This window comes from Macrobrachium rosenbergii, chromosome 8 (genome assembly GCF_040412425.1).
Source record: "Macrobrachium rosenbergii isolate ZJJX-2024 chromosome 8, ASM4041242v1, whole genome shotgun sequence".
NCBI lineage: Eukaryota > Metazoa > Arthropoda > Malacostraca > Decapoda > Palaemonidae > Macrobrachium > Macrobrachium rosenbergii.
The window spans coordinates 46,377,150-46,396,097 of NC_089748.1; the positions used below are offsets into that span (position 1 = coordinate 46,377,150).

Below are 18,948 nucleotides of genomic sequence, written 5' to 3' on the forward strand. Positions count from 1 at the left end.
AGTTGCCTTTAAAATAGCTCCCAGGATCTATGTCCTCTTCAACCGTTTCGGATTCATAAATTCTCAGGCCCAGGATTTGCCTTTGTAACGGCTCATCTCTTTCACACGAAAGATCGACGTGGTTGCCCTTTACTCTATGCTGATTCTGAGCAGAGCTCTGAGATATGCCCTGGGGAGAAACTTCTTAGGACACCAATGTCCAAGGTAGCGCCACTGACTAGCGCCATGGCAAGTCATGCCATAGACTAACCTGATTATCAATCATCATGCTTCTTTTTAAATTAATAAATGAATAAAAAAAAACCTGACGCGCGATTCTAAATCCTATTGGCATGGAAGCACCCACAAGGTATTATCCTGACTTATTCATCTGACCTTTACAAGATAAGGAACTTCTCCTGTTGGGAATGGCAGTTTTCACTGTACTATCAAAAGAGAAAGTCTTGAAGTGACTGATAAACAATCAGGTCTTATCAGCTCTTTTGCATGCTACAGATACAGAAATGAGTTCTCGATCTTGGGGTTGTGATAGGGAACTCAGGATATTTATTCCCTGTTCTTTCAAGGAAGCTCAACAGGCTAAGATGGCAGAAGCACACCATTTTATCTTGAGGACTTTGCTGGTTGAATTCATCAGTAACTTCAAAGTTTTTGTATTGTAATGAACTAGCTTCCAGTTTAGGTGGGGCCTGTTACTCCTTAGATTTTGGGTAGAGCAGGCGTTAATGGGGTATTTAGCTCTGCATAGCGCTGGTTAACGTGAGGTACGAACTTCCAGACATACTGGAAAACATACCTTTTATGTGGGCAATATCGAATTTACATCACCTTGTTAGAAGACTACAGAGTTCTGTAAAGTCTATTAAAACTATAGCAAATAGACTTTAACCCTTCAGAGTCATCACCTTGTTAGAGGTCTACAGAATTCTGTAAAGTCTGTTAAAAACTACAGCAGATAGACTTTAACCCTTCAGAGTCATCACCTTGTTAGAGGTCTACAGAATTCTGTAAAGTCTGTTAAAACTACAGCAGATAGACTTTAACCCTTCAGAGTCATCACCTGGTTAGAAGTCTACAGAGTTCTGTAAAGTCTGTTAAAACTATAGCAGATAGACTTTAACCCTTCAGAGTCATCACCTTGTTAGAAGTCTACAGAGTTCTGTAAAGTCTGTTAAAACCACAGCAGATAGACTATAACCCTTCAGAGTCATCACCTGGTTAGAAGTCTACAGAGTTCTGTAAAGTCTGTTAAAACTACAGCAGATAGACTTTAACCCTTCAGAGTCTTCACCTTGTTAGAAGTCTACAGAGTTTATCAAAGTCTGTTAAAACTACAACAGACAGACTTTAACCCTTCAGAGTCATCACCTTGTTAGAAGTCTACAGAGTTCTGTAAAGTGTGTTGAAACTACAGCAGATAGACTTTAACCCTTCAGAGTCATCACCTTGTTAGAAGTCTACAGAGTTCTGCAAAGTCTGTTAAAACTACAGCAGAAAGACTTTAACCCTTCAGAGTCATCACCTTATTAGAAGTCTATAGAGTTTATCAAAGTCTGTTAAAACTACAACAGACAGACTTTAACCCTTCAAAGTCATCACCTTGTTACAAGTCTACAGAGTTCTGTAAAGTCTGTTAAAACTATAGCAGATAGACTTTAACCCTTCAGAGTCATCACCTTGTTAGAAGACTACAGAATTCTGTAAAGTCTGTTAAAACTGCAGCAGATAGATGTTAACCCTTCAGAGTCATCACTTTGTTTTAAGTCTACAGAGTTTAGCAAAGTCTGTTGAAACTACTTCAGACAGACTTTAACCCTTCAGAGTCATCGAAAGATGCAATGGCTGTAATATGTAAAATCCAAAACAATTATTCAAAACTGGGTCATTACTTTCGTCACAAAAGTAAACAATCAAATTTGTTTACAAGTTTTTTAATCTGGTATTAAGTCTTCCATCATTAACTGAAGGAAATACAAATAACCCTACGTTGTGTTTTCTTTTGACAAATAAAATGATACTTATTGACTGTATATTCCACAGCTGTGAAGGGAGTTTTATCTATTCACCTCGAACCAAATTCAGATAAGTAACCAAAATGTAATCATATCTCCGGGTATTTTCATTGTTATCCAACTCAATATAGGGCGGATGTGTGTTTGTGTGTATGTGTGTGTATGGATTTGAAAATATGGACAACACCACAAAAATAACAACAGATAACCAACTGGAGATAATAGAGGAATGTCAAGCAAGAGTGAAAAGACAATTAGGTAAAGCTGATGAATGGTGATTGGCGTTTTCAGAAGAGCGTCAGATCCTCTTTTGAAATGTGGCTGTGGGTCAACAACCTTTGACCATGACCTTTATTTCTGATTTCGTCCGATGCAATACTGCAAACGCAGGTTTCACTCTTGGGTCCAACAACTTGTAAACTGATTTAGTGGTTACGTCAAGTACCCCCTTAGTGATAACAGTGTACTACGAAGCAGATGTCATAAATATATAATATACAATATATAGATAGATAGATAGATAGACAGACAGCTATATTAACTGTAAAACTTTTTCCAAATAATGATGTGGTTCCACTCGTTGGCTCCAAGTCCAAATCCACACAAGTTGCGATTCACCACAGCCAGCTGGCTACCAGGTGCTTAACTCACCAACTGGGAATAGCAGATTCACAGCGGGCTTTAACGCAACGTGATTAAAAGCCCCTTATGTTAACACTGAATCTATTTACATATCTAAATGTTATTTACAAATATATGTAGATATTGTGTACTGTACATACATACAAACATACTACCATACACACATACATACATACAGAACTTAATAATCACAGTAGATATTGTGTACCGGATATGCATACATACATACATACATACATACATACATACATACATACATACATACATACATAATAATTACAGTAGTTATTGTGTACCGGATATACATATACACACACAAAGATATACATAACTTAATAATCACAGTAGATATTGTGTACCGGATATACATACATAATTACATACATAGCTCAATAATTACAGTAGTTTTTGTGTACCGGATATACATACATACACATATATACGTAACTTAATCACAGTAGATATTGTGTACCGGATATACATACATACAAAACTTAATTACAGTAGATATTGAGTACCGGATATACATACATACATACACACTTACAAAACTTAATTGTAGTAGGTATTGTGTGTACAGGATATACATACATACATACATTCATATATACATACATACATACATACATACATACATACATACATACATACATACATACCTTGATAATTACATAATTTAAGACACCAGTTTGTCATAAGAGACAAATAAAAGAATAAAAATGGGAAAAATCAACAGCTGGTATGACGCCATTGACATGTGACTGAGTGCTTCCGGCCTCTTCAAAAACACGAGGCTATAATGACGTCACTTTCCCGTCTTTCGTCCACTCCAACACCAAGCTTTGGAATTCTTCCCTTTCTTCTGTGTTCCTGAAGTAGGTTTCCCTTTATTTCTCTTAAAGTAGCGAAACCCAAGTAAGCTGTTTTTATAAACCCAAAAGGAGACACGTCTCTCTCTCTCTCTCTCTCTCTCTCTCTCTCTCTCTCTCTCTTTAAATCTTCAGTTGAAAACCCTGATGGATAGTCAACAGACTATAAAAAACAATAGGCCTCCAAGAGAGAGAGAGAGAGAGAGAGAGAGAGAGAGAGAGAGAGAGAGAGAGAGAGTTTACAAGAAAAAGTACTAAATAAATAAATAAATATGAGAAAACAGAAAATAAAAACCGATACACCTGAATTTGGGAGACTTTCTCTCTCTCTCTCTCTCTCTCTTCTCTCTCTCTCTCTCTCTCTCTCTCTCTCTCTCTCTTTAAATCTTCAGTTGAAAACCCTGATGGATAGTCAACAGACTATAAAAAACAATAGGCCTCCAAAGAGAGAGAGAGAGAGAGAGAGAGAGAGAGAGAGAGAGAGAGAGAGAGAGAGAGAGAGAGAGAAAAGTATACCTTAGTTTTACCAGACCACTGAGCTGATTAACAGCCCTCCTAGGGCTGGCCCGAAGGATTAGACTTATTATTTTACGTGGCTAAGAACCAATTGGTTACTTAGCAACGGGACCTACAGCTTACTGTGGAAGAGAGAGAAAGCTAAGGTACAGGAAAAAGGTGCTGAAGAAATATAAATAAATATGGGGGGCACAGAAAATGAAACAGCCAGATCCCAGATAACCGTAAGAAGCCACAAACCAAACGAAAACACCGATGACTCATTCTAACGCGACAGAGAAAATGCATCAGTTCATTCAAATTAACGATCTGCAAACTATATATAACAAAGGCTACACCTGCGCATTGCACGGACAGTCCCCGAAACCCGAGTAGGTCTCTTGATGTCAATGAAATATAAGATAATAATTACTCACAGTGACGCCAGAAGCTCCCACTCTCCGGCGCGCCCCTCTACTAGATGCCCTACTAGATGCCCGGTTTGACAAGACACTAGTTAATTAATCCCGTTAATACCCGAGAGAGCGCGAGAATGAGCGGAACAGTATCTCCAGCCACCAGCCTTATCTCTGGTTCATTATCTGAGCTCATTATCAAACGCTATCACAGACAATTATTTGGACGATTCGTGCCACGGCCGAAAAGGCCAGTCGTTTTCGTACCCTTGGGAATACCATTGCGCAGCCAGGCTTTTTTTTTTTTTTTTTTCTTTTTAAATCGTTTATACACTTTAGAGGTTATTCAGTTAAAAAGGAAGGTGGTATCTCCTCATACTTGGCCATAGGATGTCAGTTATCAAATCCTACGTTGCAGATTTATTGTGTTGATGCAAGATGAGACAGTTTCTATTCTTAAGTGGTCTTAAGTCACTTGATGTGACATAAACACACGCAGGCACACATACACACATATATACATATATAATATACATGTGTACTATTATTATTATTATTATTAAAATAGTTTAACCAGACCACTGCGCTGACTATCTCATAGGGCTGGCCATATACATGTATAAGTATATATTAACCAGACCACTGAGCTGACTATCTCATAGGGCTGGCCATATACATGTATAAGTATGTATATATATATATATATGTATGTATACACACACACACAAATGTATGCATCTGCATATAGCCTACACCTCACGTATGTAATTGTAATAGCCACAATGCCCTCTTAACTTCTCGAATAATTCACACTTTTTGGATGCGCTTGTCACTACAACAAATGCAAGAATTCTGAAGTAATTCTGATGTCCAGTAGCAGGGTTCGAACCTGCTCCCAGAGCATCAGAACGAGGTCACGTTGCCCACTTGACCACGAGGAGGATGAAAGTCTCTTGCCGCTCATACATACATTTATACACTTGTCGAATTCAGGTATATTTTTGAGAGCTGGAATAGACAATGAGATTTTAAACAAATATATATATATATACATACATATATATAAACTTATATGTATATATACATATATATACATATATACATATATATATATATATATATATATATATATATATATATATATATAGTTATTAATTCACCTTTGTAAAAAAAAAAAAAAAAATCCATTCAAAAAGAGAATTACGAATAAGTTCATCTACTCCGGCAGGGATTCGAACCCATCCCATTTTCGGAGTGAACAGAGACGATTTCCTATTTTTTTCTTTTAGTCTTTCGCGAAATTCGAGGGAAGAGACTATTGGATATTGTTCCCAAATATTTAAAGTGTTATTTCATACCTTTGTGCATACGCTGTTCTCACTACTTGTTTCTGAAATCTATTTTGAGTCCCACTTCTCTTTATTTATTATTATTATTATTATTATTATTATTATTATTATTATTATTATTATTATTATTATTATTACATGAAGGGAGTAGACCCTCGTTTAAGCATGTTCTGTTAAAATGAACGGTAACACCAGTGGAATTGATTTTTCAAAATTATTATTATTATTATTATTATTATTATTATTATTATTATTATTATTATTATTATTATTATGTGTTTGGCCTTGAGCTGAAATTATTATTATTATTATTATTATTATTATTATTATTATTATTACTATTATTATGTATATGGCCTTGAGCTGAAATTATTATTATTATTATTATTATTATTATTATTATTATTATTATTAAGTATATGGCCTTCAGCTGAAATAAAATTTATTATTATTATTATTATTATTATTATTATTATTATTATTATTATTATTATGTATATGGCCTTCAGCTGAAATAAAATTTATTATTATTATTATTATTATTATTATTATTATTATTATTATTATTATTATTATTATTATTATTATTATTATGTATATGACCTTGAGCTGAAACAAAAATTACTATTATTATCATTATTATTATTATTATGTATATGGCCTTCAGCTGAAATAAAATTTATTATTATTATTATTATTATTATTATTATTATTATTATTATTATTATTATTACGCATATGGCCTTGTGATGAATTTATTATTATTATTATTATTATTATTATTATTATTATTATTATTATTATTATTATTATTCAGAAGACGAACCCTATTCATATGGAACAAGCCCACCACAGGGGCCACTGACTTGAAATTCGAGCTTCCACAGAATATTACGGTGTCCGTTTGAAAGAAATTACAAAAGATAATAGGAAATACAGAAGGAAGAGATTGGTTATCATGAAATAAAACTATATCAACAAATGATTAAATAAATCAATAAAAATGTAAGTAAATGAACCAAAGTAACGGGAGAACTTTTTAAAGGTAGCAGTGCATTGCGTCTCCGCTTGAACTTTGTAAGCGACAAAAAATTATTATTAAAATATTATTCACACACTTCGTTTTTACCGCTACTTGTCTTATTTTAGTTTTCTGTAAAAGAGAACTATTGAGTTGGCTATTTGTCTGTCCGTCCGCACTTTTTCTGTCGGCACTCATATCTTAAAAACTACTGAGGCTAGAGGGCTGCAAATTGGGATGTTGATCATCCACCCTCCAATCATCAAGCATGCCAAATTGCAGCCCTCTAGCCTCAGTAGTTATGATTTTATGTAAGGTTAAAATTAGGCATGATCGTGCGTCTGGCACCGCTGTAGGTGCCAAAAACACAGGCCGCCACCCGTCCGTGGCTGAAAGTTTCATGGGCTGCGGCTGAGAGTTTCATGGGCAGTTTTTGTGAGTTTCATACAGGATTATATGCTGTGCAAAATACTCAGCTGCGCCGAAGAAACTTCGGAGCATTTTTTACTTGATTTTTCTCTCGAGTTCCCATTAGTGGAAAATCCCTATGAAAGATTCCAGTCGACGAATTTCAAGTTTCAATTCCCGGAAGGTCCCTATGAAAGATTCCAATCAGAAGTCGTATGTCATCTTGGTCCGGCCTCCATACGACATTAACTGTTCAGGAGAAGCGACCTTAAAAAAAATTGCATAATAGAAATACCTCCAAGGGCAGGATTAAAAAAAAAGTAAAGTACAGGGACAGGGAGGATAGGGAATGTGTCACTCTGTCTCTATCTCCTTCTCTGTGTCTGTTTCTATGTCCTTTTGTCTGTCTGTCTGTCTCTCTCTTTCTATGTCTGCCTGTCTCTCTCTGTGTCTGCCTGCCTGTATCTTTATGTTTTTCTGTCTGTCGCTTTCTCTCCGTGTGTCTCTCTCTCTGGCTTTCTGTCTCTGTCTCTCTCTCTCACTGGCTTTCTGTCTCTCTCTCTCTCTGGCTTTCAGTCTGTCTGTCCGTCTGTACGTCTCTCTCTCTCTTTCACTGGCTTTCTGCCTCTCTCTCTCTCTCTCTTTCTCTTTGGCTTTCTGTCTGTCTGTCTCTCTCTCTCTCACTGTTTGTCTCTCTGTCTCTCTGGCTTTTCTCTGTGTGTCTCTCTCTGGCTTCCTGTCTGTCTGTCTGTCTGTCTCTGTCTCTGTCTCTCTCTCTCTCTCTGTCTGTCTGTCTCTCTCTGGCTTTCTATCTCTCTCTGTCTCTGTCTCTCTTCCCATCTCCTAAGTGCAACCCAAGACTTTCTGAGGCCACTTAAGTATTCTGCGCACCTGATCTTTAGGCCAGTGGCCCTTTTACATAAACCCCTGCCCCAAAAAAAAAAAAACTCAAACAATCTAATCTCCAGCAATGACCTGACACAGGTGACCTGTGTATTTGGCATCATTGTCCCTGCGAGCATTACTGAAGCCCACATCAAGCATTTAAGTGAATCAGGATCTTTCAAAGGAACTGAACTGAATCTATCTCCTTCATTGTTAGGCTTGGTTTGAACATTTAACGCCCAACAGAGTCTTAGATTCTCGTGTGTATGTCTCAGTGTTGAATGTGTACGGTTTTATTTCTGATATAAGGATTATTACCATGAGAAAAATATGCAGTTGTATGTATGTATGTATGGAGGTATGTGTGTATGTATGTATGTATATATACATATATTCATAAATATATATATATATATATATATATATATATATATATATATATATATATATATATGTATGTATGTAAATATATATTCATATATATATATATATATATATATATATATATATATGTATGTAAATATATATTATATATATATATATATATATATATATATATATATATATATATATATATATATATATATATATATATATATATATATATATATATATATATATATATATATGAGAATATTTATTCGAAGGTCTGACAAGCTGCTGGAACTTGAGATTTGAAATGCAATTGTCTTTAAATAAGGGATCATTTGCCCCGTTTGGGTAAAATTCCTGAATAAAATGCGAGGGTGGGTGTGGGGGGAAGATGGTTAGGGCCGCTGGAGGAAACGAATAGCGAAAGAAAGTGAAAGACTTGAATGATGAATAAAGCAGGTTATGATCATTCAAGGGCAAAGTTCCTCAGAGACTGAGTGATTGATTCACTGATTGATTGAGACAGTGGAGGGGAGTTGGAGTGGTTGGACAGCAAGATAAAAATAGGAGATGAGAGCACAAGGATCTAAGAAGTCATAATTAGAGAGGTTGGACAGCGAAAACGAAGTAATGAAGCGGGAGTGAAGGTCAAGTGAAAGGTTAGAAATTGGGCGGAGCTAGGGGCCGAATGGAGACTGCAAACACCCTTTCAGTGATTGAAAGAGGCTCATAGTAGCATGAGTCTTGAAATGGAGAAACAAATCCACAGTTATCTATGGGGACAAATGTATCTAAATTAATTATAAATATATATATATATATATATATATATATATATATATATATATATATATATATATATATATATATATATATGCATACATATACATGTATATATATAGTATATATGAACGTATGTCTCTGTGTACTGGTCTGAGTTAACGAACACAGAACAGTTATGTATGAGGACAAATATATATCTAAAAATAACTCTACATAGAGACCTCGGGAATCTGTTCGTCAGACTGAAAAGAGGAATCGAACAGATTCCCGAAAGCTCTCTATTTAGGATTATTCTAAAATATATTTGTACCCATACACAACAGTGGATTTGTTTCTCCACCCTTCGGTAATGCTTACAGTGCTCCACCCACTCTGAGGGGACGATGGTCTATGGACTGCTGTGGAAAATCGTAAATAACTCAGACTCAATTGTCTGAACCAAAATGGACAGACAACTGTGAAGAAATCATTTCAGACCGGTAAAATTTCGGTCAAGTGTTGGTCCAACGTGGCCTTAGAAGCTACATAACACTCGCATGTGACAGGTCAAATTAAAAAAAAAAATTCGGAACTCATATTCTTCTTTAAATATTAAATTTATTAACTCGATCGAGGTATACGACTCAGTAACTCAAATACCATCAATATAGAATTTGAATTTATAGGTCAATATTTTCCTTCTTTTGGAGTCTGCAATGAACTATCTGCACTGGTAAAATGTCAAAATGGGGTCTGACCGATAAGCCCCAACATTTTCCTATTTCTAATTAATTTTTTTAAGAAGTTTTTGACGTTGTCAGATTGAATTCTGGCATTCACATTCATTTCTATTAACCTTTATCTGTGCGACAAACCATCAAACATGTCGTCAAAGACTGAAAAAAAAACTCCTTTTACGTCTTAGAGCTCATTCCTAATTGTTTCTTGGCCCCCCGCCCAGGGGGGAGGGGTTTAGTGGGGGGATAACTTGCTCCTGACGGGTCGCAGCAGGTGAAATGAACTGATAGGTCCAGCTATCCTGGAAACCAAAGTTCTGAAGAAGATTAAATAACGATCTCTCTCTCTCTCTCTCTCTCTCTCTCTCTCTCCAGGGCCATGCGCACTGTCATACACATACACGTACAGACATGCGTCTACATCCAGCCACCACACGTATACATATGTATACAGATACGTGTACAAAATATTAAAATTCCATAATGGGAAGTTCATGTGTCATTGATAAAATATACTTCATAAAACAACTGTGGACATATTTATAGCTGTATGTATGTATATATACATACAGTATATACATATACTGTATAATATATATACATACACATATATATATATATATATATATATATATATATATATATATATATATATATAATAACGTAATCAAATCATTACGTTGTAATGACTGAAATTTAGTCATCACGTAATGCAATTTAGGACATTTGATCCCCCAGGAGCCAGTACTAAACACGGCGAACATTTGACTTCAGGGGGACTAGTATTAGTAAACCCGGCGAAACAGTGTAGGTGACTCACTGCTTCTGCCGTGTTTAGTACTAGCCCTGGGGGATCAAATGTCCCAAGTGCATTACGCGTGATGACTGAAATTTCAAAGCCACACATGTAATGACTGATTACGCATGTTGACTGTAACACACACACACACACACACACACACACACATATATATATATATATATATATATATAAAGATATATATATATATATATATATATATATATATATATATATATATATATATATATATATATATATATATACACACACACACACAATGTCATGATGCCGTGGAAATATCAAATCTGATCACTTAGAAGCAAGCATTTTATTTTTTCTTTTTCTAAGAGTGAATGAATTCCAGCGAGCATACAAAAGAATCTGCACGATGGACAAGCCCATGTGTAGTGATGAGGCTCTAGATTAAAAAAAAAAAGCCTGCTGTAGGCCTCTGGGTTCGGAACAACCAGCAGAGACGAGGCAGTGCGGACGGGCCAAACCGGAGAATAGTGACAGAAAGATGACAATCTCCTGTAAACCGACGTCTGTCATTTCTTTGTCTGTCTGTCACTAATCACGGCTTCCTTGTGAGATGTAAAACCCTGTGTTAGCCCTGTTCGTCAATGGCTGGAAAGGAGGCAACCTCTCCGCAAAGTGGCGATGTAACCTCTCCCGCAGACGTGGTGAGGTAACATCTCCGGCAGACGTGGCGAGGTAACATCTCCCCCCCCCCCGCAGACGTGGCGAGGTAACATCTTAACAGCGACGGCGAGTAAAAATTTCCGGCAGACGTAGCGAGGTAACATCTCCGGAAAGATGGCGAGGTAAAATTTCCGGCAGACGTAGCGAGGTAACATCTCCGGAAAGACAGCGAGGTAACATCTCCAGAAAGACGTAGCGAGCTAACATCTCCCGAAAGACGTGGCGAGGTAACCTCTCCGGCAGACGAGTCCTGCTCATCCCCATATGCATAGTTGAATACAGCTCATGTAACACTCATCATACACAGGTGTACACACATACCAGGCGAGCCGTTTGGAGTCTGACTGGACGCTGTCCGGTTGTATGGGAGAGAGAAAATGGGAGGGGGGGTTAGGGGAGAAGGTAGGACAAACATGCATTTCAGGAAGAGGACAGGTTTTTATGGCCGTCGTAGTGACAGATTGATGGACGTCAGTTGACCGTGACCCCCCCTCAAGATCCTCTTGCATCTGGCAGGTCGAGTTTATATGGTTGCGAGGGCAAAGAGATGGTTAATACACGCACAGATTCTCAATCGACGCGTTCTGTTGGAAGGTTATATAAAGAAATATTGACGACAACCAGTCAGATCCGTGAGCAATTCCTCGCCTGGATTTTGCTCTTCTTCAGTAAAATATTTTACGACCAGACGACAGAAGTGTCACGACGGTTCTTTCAAACTCTAAACAAGAAGGATTCGATCACACCATCAACTGCAAGAAGCGAAATGAATATAAAAAGAAACTCTCACAACACCACAACACGTTTATTCACAACCGTATTTACAAAGAAAACAAAATGTTGCTCTCCCACAGCTTTCATTCAACGTGATCCACAACAAAACAAATCAAAGCAGTTATAGACAGAGGGAAAAAAAGAGACAGTGATATTTCTCCACTCGCAATCGCAGACTGGTTTAGGGGTTCCGAGATGACTCGGGGAGAAGAAGATGCTCGAGAGAAGACGCCGACAGTGACCAGGTTCCTGTGACTGCTCGATTACGTCTTGAATAGTCGGGATGGTCCGAGTGCCGACAGCAGGCAAACAATGATTCATTTCGGCTACAGATTGTTGGAATCGCCGAGGGAAGATGGCCCTGTCTAGATTCCGTCCGGGGATAAAGAGAAGGAAGTGGAAGGGGGAGGGGGAGGGAGGGAGAGGAGAGGGGGTGACGTGTAATTCTTTCTTCCTTTAAATCTTCAGCTGAAACCCTTTTTGGACAGAGTCAACAGACCAGAATTAACCCGAGAGGGCTCTAAAGGGAAATCAGTCTGCAGAAAGAGAGAGAGAGAGAGAGAGAGAGAGAGAGAGAGAGAGAGAGAGAGAGAGAGAGAGAGAGAGAGAGAGAGAGAGGTTACAGGAAAAGGTGATAAATAAATTAAATAAATTAATACGAGGGAGTAGAAAATAAGATCGATACACCTGAATTCAGATGTCAGCAGAGAGAAGGAATGAATTTGCTCCTCGCCTAAACATTTGGAGGCCAGATGATTCCACAACTACACTACGTAAACTATTCCGCATTTTAGTCGTAGCCATGATAAAACAACTAGCAGACCGAGTAGTATTAGCCCTGATACTAGAAAATAGCACGCTTCAGAGCGGCAGCCTGTAGAGGATGTTTGTCGTTGTTGTACATTTTATACAACAAACATGATGAACTCACTTTACTTCTGTGCTGCAAGTCAACATTAAGAGTTGGCAAAATAAATCTGACTGATGGCATAGCTATCCAAGAGTTGGAGATGAGAGTCAGCACCAGAAGACCACACTGGACACTGGATAACAAGGAAGAAGAAAAGAACTAAAACACTTAGGTAGAAGAGCTTCGTCAGAAAACAGTCGAAAACATTTCCGCAAGGTACCAACTTTCTGAGAAACGGAGGGAGCGATATTATGCACATGCTTCTCTAAAAGCAATTTCTCACCAAAAGCTACGCCTGTAATTAAGAGAGTCACAGCGCCACTTAAAGGTGACTCAGCATGCCCCAAAGCCTAATCCATCCATGAAAGGAACATACCGCTAATGCTGGGCGCTGGGACTCATGAAGGGCTGGTCTAGCGTATGATAGGGAAATTGAGAGCAAAAAGATTTGAAAGGTGAAACAGGGGAAAACAACGCTGTTGCACAAGGAAACAATTAAGAAAGGATGGAAAGTAAGATGGGAGAAAGAGAATATGAACGGAGGCACAAAAAAGGGAATAAAAGCGGTTACAAGTTGAGACCGAAGGGGCGCTGCAAAGAACCTTAAGTAATGCCTACAGTGCATTGAGTGAGGTGCACTGACGGCACTACCCTCCCCTTCGGGACTACTCCATGAATACGTGTCAGATAAAAGTCCTTTAGGTTGACCTAATTTCCCAAAAGCTCCTTATGGTCGACCTACGACACGGCTTGACCTTCTTTCCTAAAGGTCCCTTAGACTGATCTATTTTTCCAAAATGTCATCGTGGCAGACCTATTTTTCCAAAAGGGCCTTTAGATTGACCTATTTTTCCAAAAGATCCTTTTGGTTGACCTATTTTCCCAAAAGTTCCTCTTGGTATACCTATTTTTCCAAGAGTTCCTTTAGGTGTAAATATTTTTCCAAAAGATCCTTTAGGTTGACCTAATTTCCCAAAAGGTCCTTTTGGTCGACCTACGACACGGCTTGACCTTCTTTCCTAAATGTCCCTTAGACTGATCTATTTTTCCAAAAGGTCCTCGTGGCAGACCTATTTTTCCAAAAGGTCCTTTAGGTTGACCTATTTTTCCAAAAGATCCTTTTGGGTGACCTATTTTCCTAAAAGTTCTTTTTGGTGTACCTATTTTTCCAAAAGTTCCTTTTGGTGTACAGATTTTTCCAAAAGATCTTTAGGTTGACCTAATTTCCCAAAAGGTCCTTATGGTCGACCTACGACACGGCTTGACCTTCTTTCCTAAAGGTCCCTTAGACTGACCTATTTTTCCAAAAGGTCCTCGCAGACCTATTTTTCCAAAAAGGTCCTTTAGGTTGATCTGGTTTTTCCAAAAAAAGATCCTTTGGTTGACCTATTTTCCCAAAAGTTCCTCTTGGTGTACCTATTTTTCCAAAAGTTCCTTTTGGTGTACAGATTTTTCCAAAAGATCCTTTAGGTTGACCTAATTTCCCAAAAGGTCCTTTTGGTCGACCTACGACACGGCTTGACTTTCTTTCCTAAAGGTCTCTTAGACTGACCTATTTTTCCAAAAGGTCCTCGTGGCAGACCTATTTTTCCAAAAGGTCCTTTAGGTTGACCTATCTTTTCAAAAGGTCCTTTTGGTGTACATATTTTTCAAAAAGGTCTTTTTAGTTGATCTATTTTTCCAAAAGGTCCTTTTTGGTGTAAATATTTTTCCAGAAGATCCTTTAGGTTGACCTAATTTCCCAAAAGGCCCTTTTGGTCGACCTACGACACGGCTTGACCTTCTTTCCTAAAGGTCCCTTAGACTGATCTATTTTTCCAAAAGGTCCCAGTGGCAGACCTATTTTTCCAAAATGGCATTTTTTCTCCCAACTAGCGACACAGCCAGGCCAGTTGGTGGCCTGGAATTTTAATCAGACTGTGTCATTCAAGTGCATCATCATCATCATCATCATCATTATCATCCCTGGTACATTTACCGTGGAGGTGATGATGTCCGCAGATAATGAGGAAATGATTCTCTATCTCGTCAGCATATGTCGGCAAAGAGCTAAGAATACCGGGCAATGTTGACACTGTCCCAAGATGCAATCACAAAAGCGTATATTAAAGTCACATTCCAATCGGGAGGTTTCCTATTGCCGGTTCTTACGGAGGCTTGTTGTATAGATAACGACCCCATTATCACTTGTATTTGCGAATCAGCCAAGTGATTATAAGCATCATGAAGGTAAATACCTGTTTAATGGCACAAAAAAAAAAGGAAAAATTCAGCTTGAAGACCCAGAAAAAAACCTGTTTGTATAATTTTCTGTTAAACCATTTTCAAACGAGAGGAAAAAAAAATTAGGGGTTTCATACAGATAGATTGGAAAAAATTAAGGGAAATTCATAATATACCTGCTGAAATGGCCTACAGAGGCTCACAGTGGATGGGGCAACGCAGAAGATTCCTATCTACTTTTACTTTGCTGAATAATGAAACGTGAAAAGAAATTCCATCGTAACTGATAAGAATTGAATTGAACTGAATATAGAATTTAGGTTAAAGGTTGCGACTGGGACCTATGAGGTCATTCAGCGCTGAAACGAAATTGACAGGTAAAGGTTTGTGGCAGTAACAGGAGTGAAAACCTCAAAGCAGTTGGCACTATGAATCTATTATATGGGAGAGAGGTAGGAAAGTAAGGTGGAAGAAAGATAACAGAAAGGAGGTACAGTAAAAGGGACGAAAGGGCTGCAGTTAGCCAAAGGCACATGCAAGATCCTGGTGATGCTACAGCGCACCACATAAGGTGCACTGACGGCACTACCCCCCTAAGGGGGTGTGAAGGGGGAACTGATAAGGAAACTATAAAGCTTGCGTAGTGCAAAATGACTAGAACTCGATATGGCGTTTGTACAAAGTACCTTTTTCTTTTATATATTTATTATTATTATTATTATTATTATTATTATTATTATTATTATATTATTATTATTATTGGAGAAACAAAACCGTTTATGTAAGGTGGAATGGAACAAATTCCCGAAAGCTCTATATAAACATTCATTTTTTAAAATATATTTGTACCCATACATATCTGTGGATTTGTTTCTCCATTGCAAGACTCGTGCTAGCGAGTATTTTTAATAATAATAATAATAATAATAATAATAATAATAATAATAATAATAATAATATTATTATTATTATTATTATTAATATTATTATTATTATTATTATTATTATTATTATTATTATTATTATTATTATTATTATTATTATTATTATTATTATTATTAGTCAGGGGTCATAAGCTTGAAGTTCAAGCTTCCAAACATTATAGTGTTCATTTGTAAGAAGTAACAGAAAGTAATAAGAAATACAGAAAGAAAAGGAAAAATAAATTAATAAATAAAAAAAACTGAGAAAAATGTAAGTCAATTGTAAAACACAATGAGAATTGCTTCAGGGTCGTAATGCATTACATCTTCGCCTGAACTTTTGAGGTTCCGGTTGCACAACTTACCCAGAACTCAACTGATCTGAGGAAATTTGAATTAGGCCAATGGCTGTGCTTTGCATTGCACTCTCCACAAACTGCAAATGAAGCTTTTGAAACCTGTGACTTAGCCATAGAAATCCTCTCCAAGAGAGGGTTATATAAAGAATCGTCACATACACACACACACACACACGCGGGCGCGCGCGTAAAGACAGAGTTGATAACGAATAATGGCGGACGCCATTAAGTATAAGCTTGGCTGTGGACTTGTTTCATAAGAATAGGGTTCATCTTCTGAATAATAATAATAATAATAATAATAATAATAATAATAATAATAATAATAATAATAATAATAATAATAATAATAATAATAATAATAATTATGTATATAAAACACCATATTCTTTTGGAACCCTGAATTTCAAGTCAATGGCCCCTGTGGTGAGCTTGTTCCATATCAATAGGGTTGATCTTCTGAATAATAATAATAATAATAATAATAATAATAATAATAATAATAATAATAATAATAATAATAATAATAATGTATATAAAACGCCATATTCTTTTGGAACCCCGAATTTCAAGTCAATGGCCCCTGTGGTGAGCTTGTTCCATATGAATAGGGTTCATCTTCTGAATAATAATAATAATAATAATAATAATAATAATAATAATAATAATAATAATAATAATAATGTATATAAAGCGCCATATTCTTTTGGAACCCCAAATTTCAAGTCAATGGCCCCTGTGGTGAGCTTGTTCCATATGAATAAGGCTCACCTTCTGAATAATAATAATAATAATAATAATAATAATAATAATAATAATAATAATAATAATAATAATAATAATGTGCCTTAATCTAACGACTCTATTTTCTGCACCGATTACAATATAGGCACCCTAGCAAGAATGATAATTTCCTTCATTGGCTTGTTATTTATATCAGCTCCTTTGAAGCTTGGGTCTCCAGTTCTCTGGTATTCAGGATAATCCCTGAAAATTCAATTTATTGCCCTCTCCTCCTAATGTACTCACTGGACCGGTACAGAAAAATGCCAAGGACTGGTGAATGTCCCCATACGTCATGCCTCGCATCTCTTTAGCCAGTGTCCTTGCAAGTAAAATGGGGAAAAAAATAAATTCTTGATAATATTATTCACCACGACCATGCTTGAGATAAGAGAGAGAGAGAGAGAGAGAGAGAGAGAGAGAGAGAGAGAGAGAGAGAGAGAGAGAGAGAGAGACCTCACACACCTCATAATATCAGATCGTAATTACTGGATATATCGCCGCACATTTTTTGTTACATTATTATTTTTATTATTATTATATTGTTATTATTATTATTATTATTATGAACCCCAATTCGGCCAGTGACTTGAAATTCAACCTCCCAAAGAACATGGAAGTGTTCATTTAAAAGAGGTTACAGAGGATGATAGGAAATAAAGAAAGAAGAGATCAGTTATCGAAAAATAAAAAAAGGGATAAATGAATAAATGAATAAATGAATAGATAAACAGATAAGAATATAAACAGATTATTAAAATACAACGTGAATTATTTTAGAGTAACAATTCATTTCATCTTTGCTTGAATATCTTAGATACTCACTCATTCAGTTCACAGTGAGGTCGCAGAGGAGTTGTGGTCAGTAAGATGTGTTTTCCATTCTGCATGACCTAGCGAGCACGGTCACTTGGGAGGTCAGAAGGGTCACCTGTCGAGGGGTATGGGTGGGGGTGGGGAGGTTAAGAGGACCTGTCATCTCAGGTATGCCCCTGACCTTAGACGGTTTGTATATGGAAGTGAAGTTACTCTGGGTTGTGAGTTTGTTACTTAGACGAATAAATGCATTATCTCGTGGTGGGGGGGGGGGGTTGTTATGCCAAGCTAAGTTCTCTCCCCTTTGTGTTTTAGATTGTATGTATAGGTTTTGAATTTTGTAATAATAATAATAATAATAATAATAATAATAATAATAATAATAATAATAATAATAATAATAATAATAATAATGAAGCAACTCATTTACAAATCGGATTCCAAAAGTTGAAGTATATTAAGAAAATGTTGCAAGACTTTGGTAATTAGGAATGATGGTACTTTATACCCTATGCGTGTAATGTTTTGGACTGACACAAACACACACATATGTGTGTGTATATGTATATATATATATATATATATATATATATATATATATATATATATATATATATATATATATAAAAGATAGATATATAAGGAATAAAACCACAACATCTCTGGGAGACAAGACCTGACTTCAGAG

The 18,948-nt window shown here is 36.6% G+C and overlaps 1 protein-coding gene across 4 annotated transcripts in view; it reads right to left on the minus strand.

Annotated features, from left to right (window-relative positions):
• The window catches only part of LOC136840798 (major facilitator superfamily domain-containing protein 8-like), a 78,000-nt gene that overhangs the window by 12,923 nt on the left and 46,129 nt on the right, over nucleotides 1-18,948 (minus strand). For 2 of the 4 annotated variants that reach the window (XM_067107692.1, XM_067107689.1), the window contains exon 1: nucleotides 4,456-4,613. The exons of 1 other annotated variant lie outside the window; for it this stretch is intronic. The gene's annotated coding sequence lies outside the window, so the exon portion shown is untranslated. Of the gene's footprint in view, nucleotides 1-4,455; nucleotides 4,614-18,948 lie in introns of those variants that run through there. One more of the 4 variants, XM_067107690.1, reaches the window with a different exon arrangement.